Consider the following 22062-nt stretch of genomic DNA (forward strand, 5'->3'; position numbering starts at 1 on the left):
CTGTTCATCCCAGAGGCAGCATCGATCGGCTTCAGTTAGCAGCAGTAGCGAAGGAATCGCTCGATCGGGTTCAGTTAACAGCCATCGATCGATCGCTCGGGTTCAGTAACGCGTAGCCTGCAGTGCAATCGCTCAGGTTCAGTTAGAGCCCAACGCCTTGCTCGGGTTCAGTTAGAGACAACGCCTCACACACACGCGCGTACGTGTACGAGAGAAACGAGCATCGCTCGGCCCCCGACCTCCCACCGTAACCGGGAACTCCTCGAAATTTTCCTCGCCCTCGCTTCTACCACGGTTTTTTCCGTCATGGACAGCCCAAAGAATGTCATGCAGCTGCGTCTCCGGCCCGCCCCGGACGAAAAGCCCATTTTCTGTCATGATTTTTTGTCATAGAAGTAGGAGCCCACCACATCTATGATGATACCGGGTTTTGTCACAATTATCGTCATAGAAGTGTCATATGTATGACAGAAAAAAAATCATTCGGCCCAAAATGTCACGGATGTGTCTTTTTTTTGTAGTGAAGCTCGTATGCCATCTTCCAAGAAGCTTGTGAAGATATAGTCGATTTGTAGCATGACAAGCTGTCTCAACCGCTTCCGCCCAAAAGTGTCTTGGCGTTTTGTATTCATGAAGCATAATTATTGCAATCTCGATAAGTGTCCGGTTCTTCCTCTCAACAACTCTGTTTTGTTGAGGCGTGTACGTAGCCGAGAACTCATGTGAAATCCCTTCTTTGTCAAGAAAGGTATCCACATTGGCATTCTTGAACTCCATTCCATTGTCGATTCGAACCTTCTTGATCTTCACTTCAAATTTGGTTCTAGGCCTTCTTAGCAAAGTTCTTGAAGATCTTTTGGACCTGTGATTTGTCATCAAGAAAGAACGCCCATGTAAATCTTGAAAAGTCGTCAACAATGACCGAACCGAACGAGTTACCACCGAGACTCTTGTAGGCGTTGGGACCGAAAAGATCCATATGAAGTAGCTCAAGCGGTCTTCTCATGGTCATGATGTTCTTCACGGGATGACTTCCTCCAACCTGTTTTCCTGCTTGACAAGCACTACAAAGTCTATACTTGTCAAATATGACATCTTTAACACCAAGGATGTGATCACCTTTAATAAGCTTATCAAGATTTCGCATGCCCACATGACCTAACCTTCTATGCCATAACCAACCTTTAGAAGATTTAACAATTAAGCAAGTACGAGGTTGGGCTCTCTTAGTGAAATCAACAATATATAAATCACCTCTACGAATAACGGTAAACGCCATATTATGATTATCTCTATGAAACACATGGAAATCTACTTCAGTAAATAGAACATTGAAACCAAAGTCGGCTAGTATAGATACGGAAAGGAGATTGTAGCCAAGAGATTCAACGAGCATAAAATTTTGGATAGAGCTATCATTGGAAATTGCCACCTTACGAAGGCCAAGTACCTTACCCTTGGAGTTATCTCTAAAAGTTACGTACTTGCATGGGCCGTCGTTCTTAGCAAGCTCATGGAATATGTCCTTATCTCCGGTCATATGATCAGTACATCCACTATCGAGAATCCATTCTTTCCCTCCAGCCATTTAACCACGAAAGTTAGCCATAAGACCAAAATGTCTCATTGACTCTTCAAGGTCGATGTCACTATCATCATGTTCATCATAATATCCATGCTCAATATCATCATGTAAGTGAACATCACCTAGAGCAAGTGATTCATTAGATTTATGACCATGACAATGTGCATATTTATGAATTTTAATAGTTTGTGAAATGATGCTAGTAATGACACCAATATTTCCTTTAGCATGCATAAGATCACAAAGAGACATTCATCAAACTTGGGATCACTAGGCTTCATTTTATGAAAAGCAATAGACTTTTGAAGAATCTCATCTAGAATTTTCAAGGAATAATTAGGAAAGCGTTCCTCAACATATTTCCATATAGTATAAGCAGATTCAAAGGTAGGCAATCATACAAGCAAATTTCTAGGCAATCCTCTAATGATAAGATCAATAGTTCTAAGATTGCGAACCATGTCAAGATACTCATCAGGGGTAGGATGCAAATGATCAATAGGAGGCACATAGGGGCTAGTAAGATACTTGTTCAAATCATATTCATTGAAAATCTCAAGCATCTCACTCTTCCAAGTACTATAGAACTCTCCGTCAAGCATAGGCACTCTACGTCTAATACTCCCGATCGTAGACCCATCCATCTTCCTCCAATGGCGGTTAAAGCAAAGCAATGAAGACCAAAACTTTGATACCAATTGAAAGGATCGAGAAGAGGGGTCCAGAGGGGGGTGATTAGACCCTTTGCAAGCGAAAGTGGCAGTTTTTAGATTTTTCAAGTTAAGGTAGAGTTTTAGCACAAGTTTAAGCATTCACAATACATTTCAAGCAAGCATGACAAGAGTATATGCAGCGGAAATAATACAGCATGCATGCAAATTGCAAGAAAGTAAAGGGATGGGATTGGAGTGTGCAAACGCAATGAAGACACAGAGATTTTTGGTGTGGTTCTGATATGTGGAGTTATTGTACATCCACATTGATGGAGACTTCAACCCTCAAAGGGTAACGGTTGTGTGAGTCCATGGAGGGCTCCACCCATGAAGGGTCCATGAAGAAGCAACCTTGTCTATCCCACCATGGCCATCGCCCATGAAGGACTTGCCTCACTCGGGTAGATCTTCACGAAGTAGGCGATCTCCTTGCCCTTACAAACTTCTTGGTTGAACTCCACAACTTGACGGAGGCTCCCAAGCGACACCTAACCAATCTAGGGGACACCACTCTCCAAAAGGTAATAGATGGTGTGTTCATGATGAACTCCTTGCTCTTGTGCTTCAAATGATAGTCTCCCCAACACTTAGCTCTCTCACACAGATTTGGATATTGTGGAAGATGATTTGAATGGAAAGCAACTTGGGGAAGGCTAGAAATCAAGATTCTCGTGGTAGGATTGGAATATCTTGATCTCAACACATGAGTAGGTGGTTCTCTCTCAGAAAATGTATGGTGGAAGTGTAGGCACATTCTGATGGCTCTCTCACATATGGAGAAGGGGGTGTAGGGGTATATATAGCCTCCACACAAAATCCAACCATCACACACATTTGACCCATCTCGGTGAGAACGAATAGTTAAACGCGGTGGGACCGATTAATTCAAAATGTGAACGTTAGGAATCTCGGTGGGACCGACTGGAACAACTTGGTGGGACCGATGTGCCAGGGCTTAGGGAAAACCTCATCTCGGTGGCGCCGATTGCATCAACTCGGTGAGACCGAAGTGAAGCAATAGGGCAACAAAGAATTGGTCAAGCCATCTTGGTGAGACCGATTGCAATTTCGGTGAGACTGAAATAAATGCAACTGATAACAGGGAGTTGGCAAGGCCATCTCGGTGAGACCGAGATCCGTATCGGTGTGACCGAACATTTAGGGTTTCTAGCTGTGGCTATGTCATATGAACTCGGTGGTGCCGGATAGAAAGAGTCGGTGGGGCCGAGTTGGAGTTTAGGGTTTTGACATATTTGGATGGAGAAAGTGGTTGGGGATTTTGGAGCAATATCACTAAGCATTTGCGCGAGATAGCCATTAAGCAACACCTCATCCCCTTTTAATAGTATTGGCTTTCCTATGGACTCAATGTGATCTTGGATCACTAAAACATATGAAGCGTCTTGAGCTTTAGCAAATGCATGTCCTTAGTACCTTGAAGGGGTTTCACATCCTCTTGTCCTTTCCACACCATTATTGAACTTCTCTGAAATACACTAGAGAGAAGCATTAGTCCAACAAGAGATATGTTGACATTAATTACCAAAATCACCCAGGGAGAACTTGTGATTTGAAGAATAAAAATAAAAATTGATTGTGTAGAGGACTTGCATGTGCTTGATGATGTGGAAGCTTTGCATGTGTTGAAATAAAATAAAATAAAATAAAATATGAAGGGATTGCATGAGCTTGATGATGTGGAGAACTTATGTGTGCTAGAATAGGGAGTTGCAAGTACTTAAGAATAGTGGATAGAGGATTTCTTGGCCATCTTTTTGGTCTCTGCATGCTCATAAGTTATCATGCTAAGCCAACATGTCACGTCTACTATCACATGGGTAAGAGGAACAACCCAAACTGATAGTTAGATAGAACGAGCCGTTTCCCTCTCCAACCACATGAGACTTAGGAGGAGATTAGGGTTTCCATCGCCCCTCTGTGACACCGCCTTTGGTCCACACCTTGCCTTCAGTGGGTGGATAGTTAGATAGAATGAATCATTTCCCTCTCCATTCACATGTGACTTAGGAGGATATTAGGGTTTCCACCACCCCTCGCACGCACCGCCTTTGGTCCACCCCGCCTTCGGTGGGTCCATGGGCCGTGGAGGTGTGTCGCACCCCTACACCAATCGGTAGGAGGGATTGCATCCTTGCTGCTTTAGGTAATTTTAGTTTCTAGATTGGGGGCCACAACGCGATGACGATGTCCCAAAGTTAGAATAATGTCCACCTCATTCTATCCCCACTATGATAGTGCACCTAACATCGACTAAAAGTGTATGGAAATGCATCTCTAATCAATCTTCTCGGATCACTGTCGGCATTGTCTTCTCGGTTCTCCTCAGAATATCATCCCATAGGCCTCAAGGCCCGTCCACTGGCCCTTGCATTATCGATTTTTAGGGTCTACAGTGGATCTTCTTAGATGCAATAGTGTTCATCTCAGACGAATCCGTCTGGATTTAGTTGACATTCATTTTCTTCGGTGTGTTTGTAGGTATGGCCCTACTACCAATCTACATTTATCATCTTCAGCGACGGTTGTTGTTCCAGTGCACTTTTCTTTGGGGCATTAGAACAAAGACTTTCACCAATATCAATTTTAACAAGGTTTTCCTAGCTCCAGTCAGCGAGGAGCGATGACGGTGGCGCATCTTCAGCTCGCTCTAGTGCTTAAAACCGTCGCTGGTTCATGGTCATGGTTTTATAGTTAATTTTAAGGATATATGTACTGCTATTGCATATTAATAATATAACAGAGGAGTTTTTTCACAAAAAATGGTGGGAAAAAATGTGAGAGGCAAAATTGTGCATTAACATGTAACATAAAGGGAAGTCAAATCCTGGCCACCATGCCCATTGTCACAGGGACACCAACGACATAACAACATTGACGAAATTAAGAGCATGTGTAATTATGCATGGACCCGGGGACTGGCTTGCCCTTGGAGGTAAATTGAATGGAAAATCCTTCTAGTCACCTAACTGATTGCACCTTTTCGTCGGCCGCGACGCGCTCTAGCCACATGCCAAGAGTGGACGCACGCGAGCAATTTTATGCTCTCATGACCATCGCCCATTTATGTTCTCTCTCCAATGGGAAGCATGTCGTCCTCTACTCTTTCTCCACACAAGCGAGTGACGTCATAGCTCTGCCCACGAAGCTTTCCAGCAAGGTGCCGCCTCCCTGGCCTCGCCCTCATGCGCGTAGCCGCACCTCTTCGGTGAGATCCACATGCCACACATCCTCTCTAAGCTTCAGCACCTAACCACCCCCAGGCCTAGCGTGTTCTCAAAGGCCCAAGCACGCACGCACACGTGCACACACACACACACACACACACACACACACCAGTCGTTGTTGTTGTTGCAAGCTGCAATGTCTAGTAAATGTTATTGCAAAGCTAAAGGTGGCCTCGTATGCTGCAATGACTTGCCATCCATCGGTGTGCCTTTGTTGCTATTGTTTTAAAGCACACAAACACCGGGGTGCTACAACTGCAAGCTACAAAGGGCAGTCAAGACTGCTACATGCATGGGAAGGCTGCTAGTGTTGCAAATGGGGGAGGGGACATTGATCCAAAGGGGGCGTTGACACTGCGAGACGGGGCACCAACGCTACAAAGTCGGCATTACTCGCCGCAGTATGCTGGGAGGGCACGGTGATGTAGTCTTAGGGCACTTGGCATGGGGTGGTGCTGCAAGTGGAGGAGTGTGCTGCAGCAGGGGCACCGGACACTGGGATGTTGCGGGTTGGGTGCATGCATCCCATTGTTGCTACAAGAGGGTCGGCGGGTGTTGTAAGCTTCAAGACAGGGGACTCCGACACTAGTGCTGCAAAGGGTGTTGATGTGATGCACGTTGTTGCAAGGGGCCTCGTCATGCTGTGAGCCATGCACTACAATGACGTTGGGACGATGCTGCAAGCGAGCGACATTGCGATGATGACGTGGCTGCTGCAAAGAGTATGTAGGGTCAAGGGAGAGGCAATAGGAGTGCTACAAGCAAATACATTGTCCAGCGTATGAGTTGCATGTAAATCCTTTAATGAAGAGGGAAAAAGGATCAAACGGCCAAGGGGGCGACGATCGGTGAGGACATATCCGCATGCAGAGTCAGTTGGTTGACACCTAGCATTCGGCATAAATAAACTTCACAAAAAGTGTGGAATTTTCGCCCTCCCATCGGCATTATGCGGCACCGATCAAGATGGGCATTGAGCAGAATGATAGTGGTGATGCTTTTTTTACACCAAAGACCATAACAACAACTCCAACACGTCGACCAAAATGGACACATGCTTTGTCCACTTTTTGTCCGTTTGGGTCGGCTCGTCCGTCCCCTTTTGTGTTTGGGTCGGCAGTGGCGCCCAACACACAGACCCAAATCTCGTTCGCACTTAATTCTTAAAAGTCTCGCATCCATAGATCATGCCACTGGACACGCCATCGCGCAAAGTTCATGTCGGCGGCATGCCAGCGGCCGTCATACATACCAACCTCCAAAAAAACACCACACAGCTCATGCTGGCACACTTGCCAGTGGCCGGCACACATGCCAACACACAAAAAGGGCGGGAGTTCAACCACACCATCTCGGCCGTGGTCGTGCCGGCATACAAAAAAAGATGGCGCTCTCCACCATAGATCACTCATCATCAAACTTGAGCATGTCGGACTGCATCTTCTCGAACCAAGGCCTCTTCCTCGGGGACACCATGCTCAAGTCCACCTTCATGATCTCCACCCGCGTCATCATGCTAACGAGAGCCACTTCTTTTGCCTTGGTTTTGGCATTGGTGGCCTTGATCTCTAGCATCTTCCTTTGCTTCTCCGCCTCCATATCGAGCTTCTTCGCTTGCTTCTCCGGATCGAGCTCAAGCCTCCTCCTTTGGATCTCCATGAAGGCCTTCATCTGCTCTTCCTTGTCTTGCCGGCGCTTCTCCTCCCTTGTGTCCTTCTTGGTCATCATGCTTGATGGAGAACGAAGCATGAAAATCAAAAGTTTTCCTATGAACACCCAAGATCTATATAGGACAAGCATATCAACGAGAGGGGAGAGTGTGTCTACGTACCCTCGTAGAGCGAAAGAGGAAGCGTATATAATGCGGTTGATGTAGTCGTACTCTTCGTGATCCGATCACGATCCAATCGATCTAGTGTCAAACGGATGACACCTCTGAATTTAGCACATGTGCGGCTCGATGACGTCTCCTCCTTCTTGATCCAGCAAGAGAATGCGGAGAAGTAGATGGGATCACAACCAATGCAATGGCATGGTGGTGGAACAACGGCAGCACTTCGCTAAGCAAAAGACCGTGGACAAGAACTATGCCGCGAGGGAGAGACGGGACAACAACCAAGGCCAATGTCTTGGGGTGCCTTGATGCTCCCCCTCCCCTATATTTATATGCGTCGGAGGGCTGGCAGTCCATCCCTACTCCTAATAGCAATTGGCGCAAGGGGTAGAGGACTTGGACTCCAAGTCCAATCCTATTCCTACTAGGACTCCCCTCTTTTCCCTTCCCTAGTTGCATGGGCTTTTGAGGACTTGGTGCGCCTGGCCCAATAAGGCCAGGGTACCTCCCCTCAGCCCATGCCATCTAGGACGTAGTGGACCCACTTGTGGACTTCTGGACCCCTCCGGAATCCTCCAGAACCTTCTGGAAGCTTCCCGATACAATACCGAAAAAACTGCACCTTTTTCCGGAACCCGAAATATGACTTCCCATATATAAATCTTTACCTCTCGACCATTCCGAGACTCCTCGTGAGATCCAGGATCTCATCCTAGACTCCAAACAATATTCGGCTACCAATCATCAAATATCCCAATACTACTCTAGCGGCAACGAACATTAAGCGTGCGTCCCTGCGAGTTCGGGGATCATGTAGTCATGACCGAGACACCTCTTCGGTCAGTAATCAATAGTGGGACCTGGATGCCCGTATTGGTTCCTACATATTCCATGAGGATCTTTTATCGGTTGAACCATGATGTCAAGGATTCGGTTGATCCCATATGCAATTCCCTTTGTTCGGTGATATGCTACTTGCCTGATATTCGATCGTCGGTATCTCCATACCTTGTTCAATCTCGTTACCGGGAAGTCTCTTTACTCGTTCCATAATACAAGATCTCGTGACTAACTCATTAGGAAAATTTCTTGCAAGCTCTTTACTATGTTGTATTACCGAGAGGGCCCAGAGATATCTCTCGGTTACACGGAGTGACAAATCCCAGTCTTGATCCGTGCCAACCCAACAAACACCTTTGGTGATACCTTTAGAGCACCTTTATGATCACCCAGTTACAAAGTGACGTTTGGATACACACTAAGTATTCCTCTGGTGTCAGGGAGTTGCACAATCTCATGGTCTTAGGAATAGATACTTGACATGAAGAAAGCTATAATGATAAACTAATACAATCAACTGCTAAGCTTGCGGTTGGGTCTTGTCCATCACATCATTATTCTAGTGATGTGATCCTGTTATCAAATGACAACTCATGTATATGGTTAGGAAACATTAACCATATTTGATCAACGAGCTAGTCTAATAGAGGCTCACTAGAGACATAGTATTTTTTTTATGTATTCACACATGTATTTAAGTTTCCTTCCATACAATTCTAGCATGAATAATAAACCGTTATCATGAATAAGGAAATGATAAATAACTGATATGTATCCAATGTATCTATAATTTATGAAGTATTCATGCCATGTTTACAATAGTTTTATATGATTTTGGTACGATTTGATTAGAACTAACCCGGACTGACGTTGTTTTCAGCAGAACTACCGTGGTGTTGTTTTTGTGCAGAAATAAAAAAAATCGGAATGCACTGAAAATCAATGCAGAATTTTTCTGGAAAATATAAAAAGTAATGGAACAAAAAGTTATTGGAGGGGAGTCCCGTGGGCCCCACGTGGGTGGGGGAGCGCCCACCCCCCTGGGGCGCACCCCTTTGCCTCGTGGACTTCCCGTGGTGCCCCCTGACTTGTCCTCGATGCCAACCTCTTCTATAAATACCCAAGCCTCCAGAAAATAACCTAGATCGGGAGTTCCGCCGCCGCAAGCCTCTGTAGCCATGAGAAATCAATCTAGGTCCTCTCCGGCACCCTGCCGGAGGGGGCCATCATCACCGGAGGCCATGGAGGAGGATCTCAGAGGGGCCATCATCACCATGAAGGCCAAGGACCAGAGGGGGAACCTCTTCCCATCCAGGGGGAGGCCATGGAGGAGGAAGCACAAGGGGGAGAACCTCTCCTCCTCTCTCTCGGTGGCGTCGGAGTGCCATCGGGAGGGGTATCATCGTCACGGTGATTGTCTTCATCAACATCACCATCCTCATATCTTTTACGCGGTCCACTCTCCCGCACCCTACTGTAATCCCTACTTGAACATGGTGCTTTATGCCACATATTATGGTCCAATGATGTGTTGCCATCCTATGATGTTTTGAGTAGATATCTTTTGTCGTTGGGTTGATTGATGATCTAGATTGGTATGAGTTGTATGTTTTATTTTGGTGTTGTCCTATTATTCCCTCCATGTCGTGCAAGCGTGAGGGATTCCCGCTGTAGGGTGTTGCAATATGTCCATGTTTTACTTATTGTCTGCGTTGCTTGATTGACAGAAGCATAAACACTGATAACTGGGTCACGGCGTACGGGAATAAAGGGGACTTGATATGTTAATGCTATGGTTGGGTTTTACCTTAATGATCTTTAGTAGTTGCAGATGCTTGCTAGAGTTCCAATTATAAGTGCATATGATCAAAGAAGAGAAAGTATGTTAGCTTATGCCTCTCCCTCATATGAAATTACAATAGTGATTACCGGTGTTGTTAACAATTGCCTAGGATAATTCCGCACACCGACCCATCATTATTCCACACTTTCTATTTATAATATTTAGTATATTCTAACTTTATGATAACACCACCTACTTTTATATTTTAGCTCTCCGATATCATACAAAGTTATCCTCTTCATACCCACAACATAATTTTTGTTTCTCATTTCTAGTTGGAAGCAAACGTTCGGTGTACGTAGAGTCATATCAGTGGCAGATAGGACTTGAGAGATTATTGATCTTACCTTTAGCTCCTTGTGGGTTCGACACTCCATGCTTATCACTTCCACCTTTGGAAAATTCTATGATGATTTTCTGCACTTGGGGATTATCTGGCGCCGTTGCCGGGGAGCAATAGCGTGGGGTTGATATTCTTGTGTGTGCTTGTTTGCTTTCTTCACTAAGTAGTTTTTGTTTTCCCTTTTAGTTTTGCTTAGTTTTGGGTGAAACATACAAAAAATGAAAATGCAAAAAGATGCACTTGCCTCATATGCCTAAAAAAGTTTTTTAAAAAGAGAAGTGATTGGAAAGTTATGCATTGGAGAAGTGAGGGTCGACCTTGAGCACTTTTGTTTATGCTCATGGAAACAATGTAGAATTTTTCATGGAAGTTTCTCTGTAAATAATTATCCCCTTGTATATATCCATTGTATTATGAAAATAATGTGCCAAGCTTTGGTTTTAGGATGATTAGACTGCTTGTTTACTATGTGCAGTACAAAAACAGAAACTTTGGCTGTAGCGCGTGAATTTACATTTTTTACTGGAAAGTCAAATGGGTCTGAAACTTTTTGCACATTACTTATGTACAAATTTTTTTAAATGTTCATATTTTTTTAGAATTTTTTGTAGTTACATAAGTTTACTAAATATCCAGATTACTACAGACTGTCCTGTTTTTGACAGATTCTGTTTTTCGTGTGTTGTTTGCTTATTTTGATGAATCTATGGGTAGTATCGGGGGGTATGAACCATACAGAAGTTGGAATACAGTAGGTTTAACACCAATATAAATAAAGAATGAGTTCATTACAGTACCTTGAAGTGGTGATTTGCTTTATTATACTAACGGATCTCACAAAGTTTTTGTTAAGTTTTTGTGTGGATGAAGTGTTGGAAGAACGAGGAGTTACCGATGTGAGAAGAATAAAGAGAGGCAAGAGTTCAAGCTTGGGGATGCCCAAGGCACCCCAAGTAAATATTTCAAGGATACTTAAGAATCTAAGCTTGGGGATGCCCCGGTTGGCATCCCATCTTTCTTCTTCAACAATTATTGGTATGCCTCGGTTTTTGTTTTGTTCACATGATTTGTGTCCTTTGTGTTTTTCTTTTTCTTTAAGAACCATGCTAGTATGAGATAGACCTTCATTGATTTATAGAATGCTTCATGTGCTTCACTTAAATCTTTTAAGTATGACTTTATAGAATGCTCTTTATGCTTCACTTAAATCTTTTGAGTATGGTTTTATAGAACGCTTTGTGTGCTTCACTTATATATTTTGAGCTTGAATATTGATTAGTCTATATTAATTGTAGAATGCCCCATGAACTTCGCTTATATATTTTGGAGTATGAATAATACTATCATCTAAAGTGGGTTTGGAAGAGTGTCAACTTTAGGAATTAGTGATCCCACTATTTTGGAGGGTGTTGAATCTTAGTGTGATATTTATGAAAGTGGATTTGGAAGAGTGTCAACTTTAGTTAGTAATGATTCCACTATTTCGGACGAGGTTCCAATTGATTATGAGAACGAAGTTGTTATCTATGATGATTATTGCGATGACATGTATGCTATAAAGGTATATGTTAACCATGAAACTTGTCATCATGTCTTTAATTTTCAATTGGGTTATGCCTCACATGACAGTTATTTTGTTGAGTTTGCTCTGACTATTCCGAATGAGAAGAATTTTTGCTTATGTGGAGAGTAGAAAAATTTCTATGCTGGTAGATCATGAAAAGAATGCTTTATGTGATGGTTATATTGTTGAACTCATTCATGATGCTACTAAAAATTATTATGTGGGAGGAATACATGCTTGTAGGAGTTGCAATGATATCAAGTTTCCTCTCTATGTGCTTAAAGTTTTGAAAGTTATAGTTGTTTTGCCTTCCTATGCTAGTTGATTCTTGTTCCTATAAATTGTGTGCTCACATAATCCCTAGGCATAGTAAGTGGGTTATATTTAATGTGCTAGTCATATTCTTAATGATGCTCTCTTTATGTTTCAATTCTTATCTTTTATGTGACATCATTGAAATCATCATGCCTAGCTAAAAGGCATTAAAGAAAAGCGCTTGTTGGGAGACAACCCAATATTTACCCCTACTGTTTTTCTGTGTTCACATGATTAAGCTACTGTAGTAATCATGTTTTATAGCTTTTGTTTCAATAAAGTGCCAAGTAAGACCTTTGGGAAGACTTGGGTGAAAGTTAAAGTGATCTTGCTGTAAAAAACAGAAACTTTGCGCTCATGAGATTAGCGGTCATTTTCTACATAAGAGTGATTTTGAGTTGATTCTTTTTTCAGAAGATTAATAGACAAATTCCTCAGGTCCAACAATTTATTTCATAATTTTTTGAGTAGCAGAAGTATGGTTGTTGTTCAGATCATTACAGACTGTTCTGTTTCTGACAGATTCTGTTTTCATTGCATAGTTTGCTTGTTTTCTAGTTTCTATGTCTTATACTTCTCAATATAAATTGTAGAAATGATATGGCACAGTAGGAATTGTGTGAGAAAAATTATGAATCTTGTCTTTGATAGTACCAAAGTGAATGATTTACTCTTTATCATACTAACCCATCTCACGAAGTTCCGTTAAGTTTTGTCTGATTGAAGTTTTCAAGTTTTGAGTGAGATATCCATATGAGGAGAATAAGGAGTGGAAAGATACTAACCTTGGGGATTCCCAAGGCACCCCAAGGTAATATTAAAATAATACTCAAGCGCCTAAGCTTGGGGATGCCCCGGAAGGCATCCCCTCTTTCGTCTTCAAAACTATCGGTACACCTTACTCGGAGCTATATTTTTATTCGTCACATGATATGTGTTTTGCTTGGAGAGTATTTTAAATTTTACTTGCTGTTTGAATAAAATCATTTGATCTGAAATCTTGAATGAAAAATAATCCTCCCATGGCTAGTTAATTATTTGACTACTCAGTGTTCTTCACTTATATCTTGTTGGAGTAGTTTGTCATTTACTCACATGCTTCACATATATCCTATGAGTAAATGGTTGAATGAATTGAATATCATAAATATGAATTTATATATGTTTCATATGCTTATACCATGGGGAGTAATGACTTCACACATAATAAGTATAGGTGGTAAATTTATTGGAAGTTAGCAAACATTGTATTGGTCACTTGAAAAATTCATGAAAGAATATTGAAGGGAGAGAGATTTCACATATAAATATACTATCTTGGACATCTTTTGTAATTTTGAGCACTCATTAAAATATGACATGCTAAAAAGTTGATGTTGGACAAGGAAGAAAACTTAATGGGTTATGTTTTCCTATATCCGAAACGTTATATTGTCTTGGATCATCCAACATATTGAGCTTGCCTTTCCCTCTCATGCTAGCCAAATTCTTTGCACCAAGTAGAGATACTACTTGTGCTTCCAAACATCCCTTAAACCAGTTTTGCCATGAGAGTCCACCATACCTACCTATTGATTGAGTAAGACCCTTCAAGTAAGTTGTCATCGTGCATGCAATAAAAATTGCTCCTTAAATATGTATGATCTATTAGCGCGAAGAAAATAAGCTTTATACGAACTTGTGATAGGGAAGAAATAAAAGCGACGGACTGCATAATAAAGGTCTTTATCACAAGCGGCAATATAAAGTGACGTTCTTTTGCATTAAGATTTTGTGCATCCAACCATAAAAGCGCATGACAACCTCTACTTCCCTCTGCAAAGGGCCTATCTTTTACTTTTATCTTCTACCCTTATACAAGAGTCATGGTGATCATCACCTTTCCTTTTTACACTTTTTCCTTTGGCAAGCACTTTGTGTTGGAGCGATCCGGATATATATACCCACTTGGATGTAGGTTTTCATAAATTATTATTGTTGACATTACCCTTGAGGTAAAAGGTTGGGAGGCGAAACTATAAGCCCCTATCTTTCTCTCTGTCCGATTAAAATTTTGAACCCATAAATATCACATGAGTGTTAGCAATTGTGAAAGATTAAATGATAGTTGAGTATGTGGATTTTGCTGAATCAAAGCTCTTACATAGACCCTTCCCGAAAATAAGATGAATTGCGATTGTTTGATGACTAAGAGCATGGTTTGTTAGTTTTCAAGAAAGTTTATGATCTATACTTTAACATGTGAATAGCTTGTTACTTGATCATGAGAAGTTTTATGAGTTGAGCTACTGTTATGATATATAATGATGCTAGAAAAAGTTGAAACTACCATTGATCAAACTTAAGCACTTGCTAGCATTCACACTTCATAAATTATTTCTTTTATCATTTACCTACTCGAGGACTAGCAGGAATTAAGCTTGGGGATGCTGATACGTCTCCAATGTATCTATAATTTATGAAGTATTCATGCCATGTTTACAATAGTTTTATATGATTTTGGTATGATTTGATAACTAACCCGGACTACGCTGTTTTCAGCAGAACTACCGTGGTGTTGTTTTTGTGCAGAAATAAAAGTTCTCGGAATGCGTTGAAAATCAACAGAGAATTTTTCTGGAAAATATAAAAAATAATGGAATAAAACGTTACTGGAGGGGAGTCCCGTGGGCCCCATGAGGGTGGGGGGCGTGCCCACCCCCTGGGGCATGCCCCTATGCCTCGTGAACTTCCCGTGGGGCCCCCTGACTTGTCCTCAACGCCAACCTCTTCTATAAATACCCAAACCTCCGGAAAATAACCTAGATCGGGAGTTCCACCGCCGCAAGCCTCTGTAGCCACGAGAAATAAATCTAGGCCCTCTCTGGCACCCTGCCGGAGGCGGCAATCATCACCGGAGGCCATGGAGGAGGATCTCGGAGGGGCCATCATCGCCATGAAGGCCAAGGACCAGAGAGGGAACCTCTTCCCATCCAGGGGGAGGCCATGGAGGAGGAAGCACAAGGGGCAGAACCTCTCCTCCTCTCTCTCGGTGGCGCCGGAGTGCCATCGGGAGGGGAATCATCATCGCGGTGATCGTCTTCATCAACATCACCATCCTCATCTCTTTTACGCGGTCCACTCTCCCGCACCCTGTTGCAATCCCTACTTGAATATGATGCTTTATGCCACATATTATGATCCAATGATGTGTTGCCATCCTATGATGTTTTGAGTAGATATCTTTTGTCTTTTGGTTGATTGATGATCTAGATTGGAATGAGTTGTATGTTTTATTTTGGTGTTGTCCTATTGTGCCTCCATCTCTCGCAAGCGTGAGGGATTCCTGCTGTAGGGTGTTGCAATATGGCCATGGTTTACTTATTGTCTATGTTCCTTGAGTGACAGAAGCATAAATATGGATAACTGGGTCACGGCGTATGGGAATAAAGGGGACTTGATATGTTAATGCTATGGTTGGGTTTTACCTTAATGATCTTTAGTAGTTGCGGATGCTTGCTAGAGTTCCAATCATAAGTGCATATGATCCAAGAATAGAAAGTATGTTAGCTTATGCCTCTCCCTCATATGAAATTGCAATAGTGATTACAGGTCTTGTTAACAATTGCCTAGGATAATTCCGCACAATGACCCATCATTATTCCACACTCGCTATTTATAATATTTAGTAATATATTCTAACTTTATGATAACAGCACCTACTTTTATATTTTAGCTCTCCGGTATCATAAAAAGTTATCCTCTTTATACCAACAACATAGTTTTATTTCTCGTTTCTAGTTGGAAGGAAACGTTCGGTGTACATAGAGTCGTATCAGTGGCAAATAGGACTTGAGAGAATATTGATCTTACCTTTAGCTCCTTGTGGGTTCGATACTCCATGCTTATCACTTCCACCTTTGGAAATTGCTATGATAATTCCCTGCACTTGGGGATTATCAATAACCAATTTATTATTTTCTCTAGGGCATATTTCCAACAATGCCTTCCAAAGTGGCATGCAAGGCAATCGACGCCGCATCGTGCTTGTCCTCCTTGTTGGAGTTGGTCTTCCCCCACGGCCGCAGCTTCTTTCCCTCACCATTGTCCTTGACGGCCTCCTCCCCTCCACGCGCCTTGATGGCGGCATATTGCTACTTTAACTTCTCATCCATGTTGACGACCATCCAACAATGGGTGAGGTTTGAAGGACTTATTGTCATGCTGGGCTTTGAATGCCTCAAAAGTTTGGAGTGCCTATAAATAAACAACACACATGCATCTGGGCATTTGGACATGCAGGCATATTGGCAAATGGACATGCAAGTGCAACGGAAATGAAGATGGCCGCATGTTTATCATATCTTTGATGTCGAGGCCGCTCACGGGACGTCCCTTGATGCTCTCAAGGGTGGCAAAAAACTTGTTGCACCTTATTGTATCACCCTCTAACGCTTCGAGAGGGACACCCACCAGCGCTTGCTCTCCATTTGGTATGGTGCGAACTTCTTGCACTCATGAAATTCGCGATGAACACGTAGCCAAAAGGTTGACGCCTTTTGCTTTGACGTCGATCTTGGGCTCTTGTCCAATGTCCCTCCAACATTCACAAAGGAGCTCATCCTCATCCTTTGTGTATGCCTTCATCTGCTTGCTTTGGTGCTTCTTGTTTGCATTGTCTTGGGTTGAGAGCTCGTCTTCAAACAAATGCTCCACGTCGATGTCCACTTCATCTTCTTCTTCTAGGACGTAGTCTTCTGGGAACTCGTGGTCGAGTGGGAAGGTGCTGCCCATGACATCTTGGCCTTGCATGAAGGGGTCGGCCATCCCACCATGGCCTTGATCAAAGGGGTCGGCCATGAAGGGGCCCTCGACCATCTTAGCTTTGGGTCTTGTCGGGATCGAAGGCACACACACCCACACCACCTTCGAAGGCAGCAACACCCGCACCAGCTTCGATGATGATGTTCTTCATGATGAAACGGTTGGCCGTCTCGTCGTCTGTGGCCGACATTCTGCCGAACAGGTTGCGGACGTTGGGTTGCATTTCGGATGGCATCTCCCGCGGGCGTTTTCTATGGCCCTGGTGGATGATCCACCGGCCACATGTGTGACACTGAGATCAACGGGCATGGGTACAGGGCGTGGTTGGCGCCACCACGCTCACCTCTGGCAAGCAATTCCTGGAGAAATGGGAGTTTGCGAGTAGGGATGGAAGCCGGGAATCGGCGGTGTGGCACACATGCGCGACGACTCTGGTAGTGGCACACGGGGAAAGGCCGATGAGCCCGTGCTGGCCTATCTTAACCCTAGGTAGAGCATGGCCTTCCTCGTTGCCGCAGCAAATCTGGCGATGTTCTCCTCTTCCTGTGCAGTGGCGGACAAGGTGACGGCGGGCGCGGCTTCCAGCTTGCGTTCCTAAGCATGCCTCCAGCCCTTCCTCTTGGCCAACTGCACAGCCCACCGCTCATCCGTCAATGGCTTCTTCTTGGTCGGTGCCTCCGTCTTGCGGGTGGCGTCGGGCTTGCCCTTGGTGGGGGCGATGAAGGCGAGGCCGGAGGCAAGCCCGGAGGTGGCGTCGAGGATCGACACGTCGTCCATGGCGAGCGGGTGGGAGATTTTTGGGAAAGAGAGGGGAATGAGGTTGGCTGTGCCATCAACTCACGGGCCAGAGGGAGGAGTAGACGGACCTCGCGCCCGTCTGTTTCATGTTCGCACCAACGCAAACGAGGTTCAAATTTGGGCCGGGAATGGGTCGCGTGGCGGAGGAAAAGCGGACGCTCGTTCATTTGGGTCGGCGCGTAATATGTGTTGGATGGACTTTTGTGTTCATTTTAACCCGAACAGACAAGTGCAGACAAAATGGGTCGGCGCGTTGGAGTTGTTGTAAGTACTAAACTCACTTTACAAAGAGTAACCCCGAAACTGGATCTCGCAAAAATACCTCCTCATTCTAAAGCGGAAAGCTTGAAGACGGACATGTCAGACATGTTTCGCGTCTCGGGGGTGAGGTGTTCTGCCTGGACGACCAACCCCGACGTCATACCGCACACCACGGAGCTCCTTCTCCCTGAAGACAACGCTGTGTTGCTTGAGGCTGACCCTGATCGCGTAGAACGGCTCACCCTTGGCCTGGCCCGGTTCTCGATCCGCATCCACGTTGCGGAGAGCGTCGACTTTCGCCGCCCCCTGCCGCCACCGTCTCCGCCGCCGCTGACGTCCGGTGACCCGGGCTCCACGCCTGACTCCCTGCCCCTCCCTCGTCGCTGGCTGCAGCGCCATGTGTTTCCCTCGGCTGGTGGCAACGCGGTTCACCCGCCTGGTAATCGGCATGTCCGTCGGTGGCACCGCCGCTATGCTCACATGCCCCCACCGTGCCGGTCTTGGGCGGGCATTCTCGGGGCCCACCCCCGGGCCGTGGCTGACGTAGCGCGGGTCCCTGCTCACCTACGGCTGGGCGCGCCTGCTGATTCGGAGCTGGACTTGGCCCACCATGAGGCGCCTACCACGCATGACCAGCCGCCAGCTACCAGCCGTGGCTTGGCCGCCCCGGTGCCTGGGCCCTCCCAGGTTTTGAATGCGGTCGCAGTCTTGGCCTCCCCCCGCTCCGCGACAACAGCCTACCTTCTAGTGCACGTGCTGATCCTGAGAAAATCGTGCCCTCTGTGCCCAGCCTGCTGCTCGAGTGCCCTGCCCAATGGGTGGATTCTAACAACACCGACAGTCGCCCTGCTTTATCCGCTACTAACGAATCTTCCCGCGGGCCCACCACCAATGCTGCTGCGGCTTCGGATCCGGTGATTGACCAACCCATGACTGAGCCTGCCGCGGTTCCCAATCCTTCGGCCGGCCCCGCATATCCCTCCGGCCCCACCCTTGCCGCAGTTGCTGATTTGCTGGACCCCGCGGGCTCACAGGATACGCGCTGTCTGGCGATGGCCCACCACCCGGCGACATGCCCATGCAAAACCCGTCGCGTGACGCGGCGGTTTTTTCATGCACGCCGGCCTGCTCGCTGCCCCCAAGTGCTGCTCCGCCCTCTGCCGCGCTCACGGCTTCGGACAACAGCTCCAACTCCCTGGCTGCATTTGTGGATGTGCTCTCCATCTGCTCCCAGCCCCTTCTCGCTGCATCGCCGCGCCACCGTCAGCAGGAGCTTCCTGCAAACTTCACCCCTCGCCGGAGCTTTAGGATCGCCAAAGCTGACCAGGGCCTCAACTCCGAGATGTAGGCGAAGCGGGTTCTTTTGCACCGCCTCGGGCTGATTCAGGACGACAATGCGGCCATTCCACGTGAGATGCTCGACAAATATGCTCTCATGTTTGAGCGACCGCTGACGGAGGACGTGGTCGAGGCATTCGCCGACTTCTTCGGTTGGCATCTCCCTGGATGTGTTCTGGCCGAGGCCTCCTGCTCTCGCACCGCGCCTCGCCTCGTGGAGGCTTAGCCGTCTTGCTTGTTGCACTCTCAATGCCCCCCCCCCATAACTTTGCTAATGGACCACAATCTTAAGATTATCTTCTGGAATGTGCGCGGCTTAAATTCCGGTGCTAAGCGTACGGTCATACGCAGCGTGATCTCCGCTGCCGCCCCCACCATTGTGTTCCTGCAAGAAACTAAGCTTGCCCACATCTCGTACTTCACGGTCCTCGACACCCTGGAGCCCTTATTTGAGGACTTCTTCTTCCTCCTGGCCTTTGGTACACGCGGTGGTGTGCTCCTCACGTGGCGCAAATCGATATCTCCCTCTCTAACCCACTGATTGGCGAACAATCATATCACCGCTCTTGTTTCTCCCACCGACGGCAGCGGGCATTGGTGGCTTACGGGCGTGTACGGCCCTCAGGATGATGAGGCCAAGCTTGACTTCCTTGCTGACCTCCACGAAGTGTGCGAATCGCTCATTGGACCTTGGCTTCTTGGCAGCGACTTCAACATGATCACTTTGGCTACCGACAAGAACACCCCGAATCTGAATCATCGAGTCATGAGTCAATTTTAGCGTTTCATAGATGATAAGGAGCTCCGAGACATGTACCTGCACGGGTGCCACTACACTTGGTCTAGTGAGCGTGACACGCCAACTTTCGTGCGGAACAATAGGATCCTTTGCACGTCCGGATGGGAGATCGCCCACCCGCATTGTCTTCTACACTGCCTCTCCTCCGTGGTGTCCGACCACTGCCCGCTGGTTGTGACTGTGATGCTCGCCCCGCGGGGGCATGCAGATTTCACTTTGAGCGCTTCTGGCCAAAGCTTGACGGCTTCCATGACACGGTCTTGGAAGCTTGGAACTCGATTCCCCCGGAGGCGGATCCCTTCCGGCGTATTGTGGCCCGCCTTAAGGCCACCACGCAGCACCTTCAACGCTGGAGTGCGTGCACGATCGGCGGTGTCTCTCCGGAGCTGCAGGTTGCACACGAGTTGATTGCCCGCCTTGATGCCACGCAGGACTTCTGCCCGTTATCCCAGATCAAGGTGTGGCTCAGGCGCAAGCTCAAGAGCACCTACCTGGGGCTGGCTTCCCTTGATCACTCCATCACTCTCCCGCGATCGCGCCTATCATGGCTCTGTGACTCCTCACTGTCCTACCTCAGCGTGCATGCCTCGTGACGGAAGCAACGTAACCTCATCTCCTCCCTCCATGTGGACGACCATCTCGTCTCTGAGCACGTCACCATGGCTGAAGCCGCCTACAACTACTTTTCCAACGTCCTTGGCTCCTCCGAAGAGCGTGCCTTCTCCCTGAACCAGTCTTGTCGTGGAAAGGTCACGGCAGTCGTGGAGCCATCGTGACTAGGTAGCTTAAAGGGGTTAAACGGGACAAAGGACACGGGAGTTTATACTGGTTTGGCCCCTTGCGGTGAAGGTAAAGGCCTAATCCAGTTTGAGGTGGTATTGCTTATGTCTCGATTACCAGGGAGCGAATCCGCTTGACCTAGCTTTCGATCTGTTGTCTCTCTTGTCCTGAACCGCCGTCGGGTCGTCCCTTTATATACACAGGTTGATGCCCAGCGGCTCACGGAGTCCCGGCCGGCTCATAGATACGTGTCCGGCTCGGTGACTATCTTTACATGCCTTACAATACAAGTCTTTACACATATGGTGGTTTACCCCTATGGGCCTTAAGTCGCCTTTGGGCCTTGGGCCCTTAACTAAACCTCCATCCTTAATATCTTCATGGGCTTCAGATGATCAATCGCCATAGGTATAACCTGGCCCCTCCTGGGCGGGTCATACTAATAGTTATATCCCCAACAATAGGCCCCAGATAGATTTGAACTGGTTCATGTCAATCTTCAATACTTGGAAAAAATCTTCCCTTCTTCATTTGTGCGAGAATTCATAACCCGCCATGACGTCATCTTATGGATTTGTGATAAACCGCCATGACATCACCTACCATTAATTCGCACAATATCCAACATATCTCAATGGATCTTTACTTTAATAACTGTCCCGAGAATCGAGGTGCCTAGGGAGCTGGATAACCATGTTTTGGTCTCCTCGTTTTTCGTGCCCACTTATTAGCCTTTTCCTTATAAATAGTCACGACCGGCCTCTTATCATTCCCCCCTTTCCATCATCTTCCTCCTCTCGCGACTCTCTGCCACTCAAGCTCCTCCACTGCCGCGAAGCACCTCGTCCTCCTCGTCCATGGCCGCTGCATCAACCTGTGTCGGACCAGAGTACGCCGGCGCTCCACCGCAGTCGGATCTGCATCTGTAAGTGCTTCTCCTCCAACGCCTCAGATCGCATTAGGGTTCGGTTGTTCTTCGTGTTCTTTGAAGTTCTTTCTTG

This window comes from Triticum dicoccoides, chromosome 7B (assembly GCF_002162155.2).
Source record: "Triticum dicoccoides isolate Atlit2015 ecotype Zavitan chromosome 7B, WEW_v2.0, whole genome shotgun sequence".
NCBI classification, from domain to species: Eukaryota; Viridiplantae; Streptophyta; class Magnoliopsida; order Poales; family Poaceae; genus Triticum; species Triticum dicoccoides.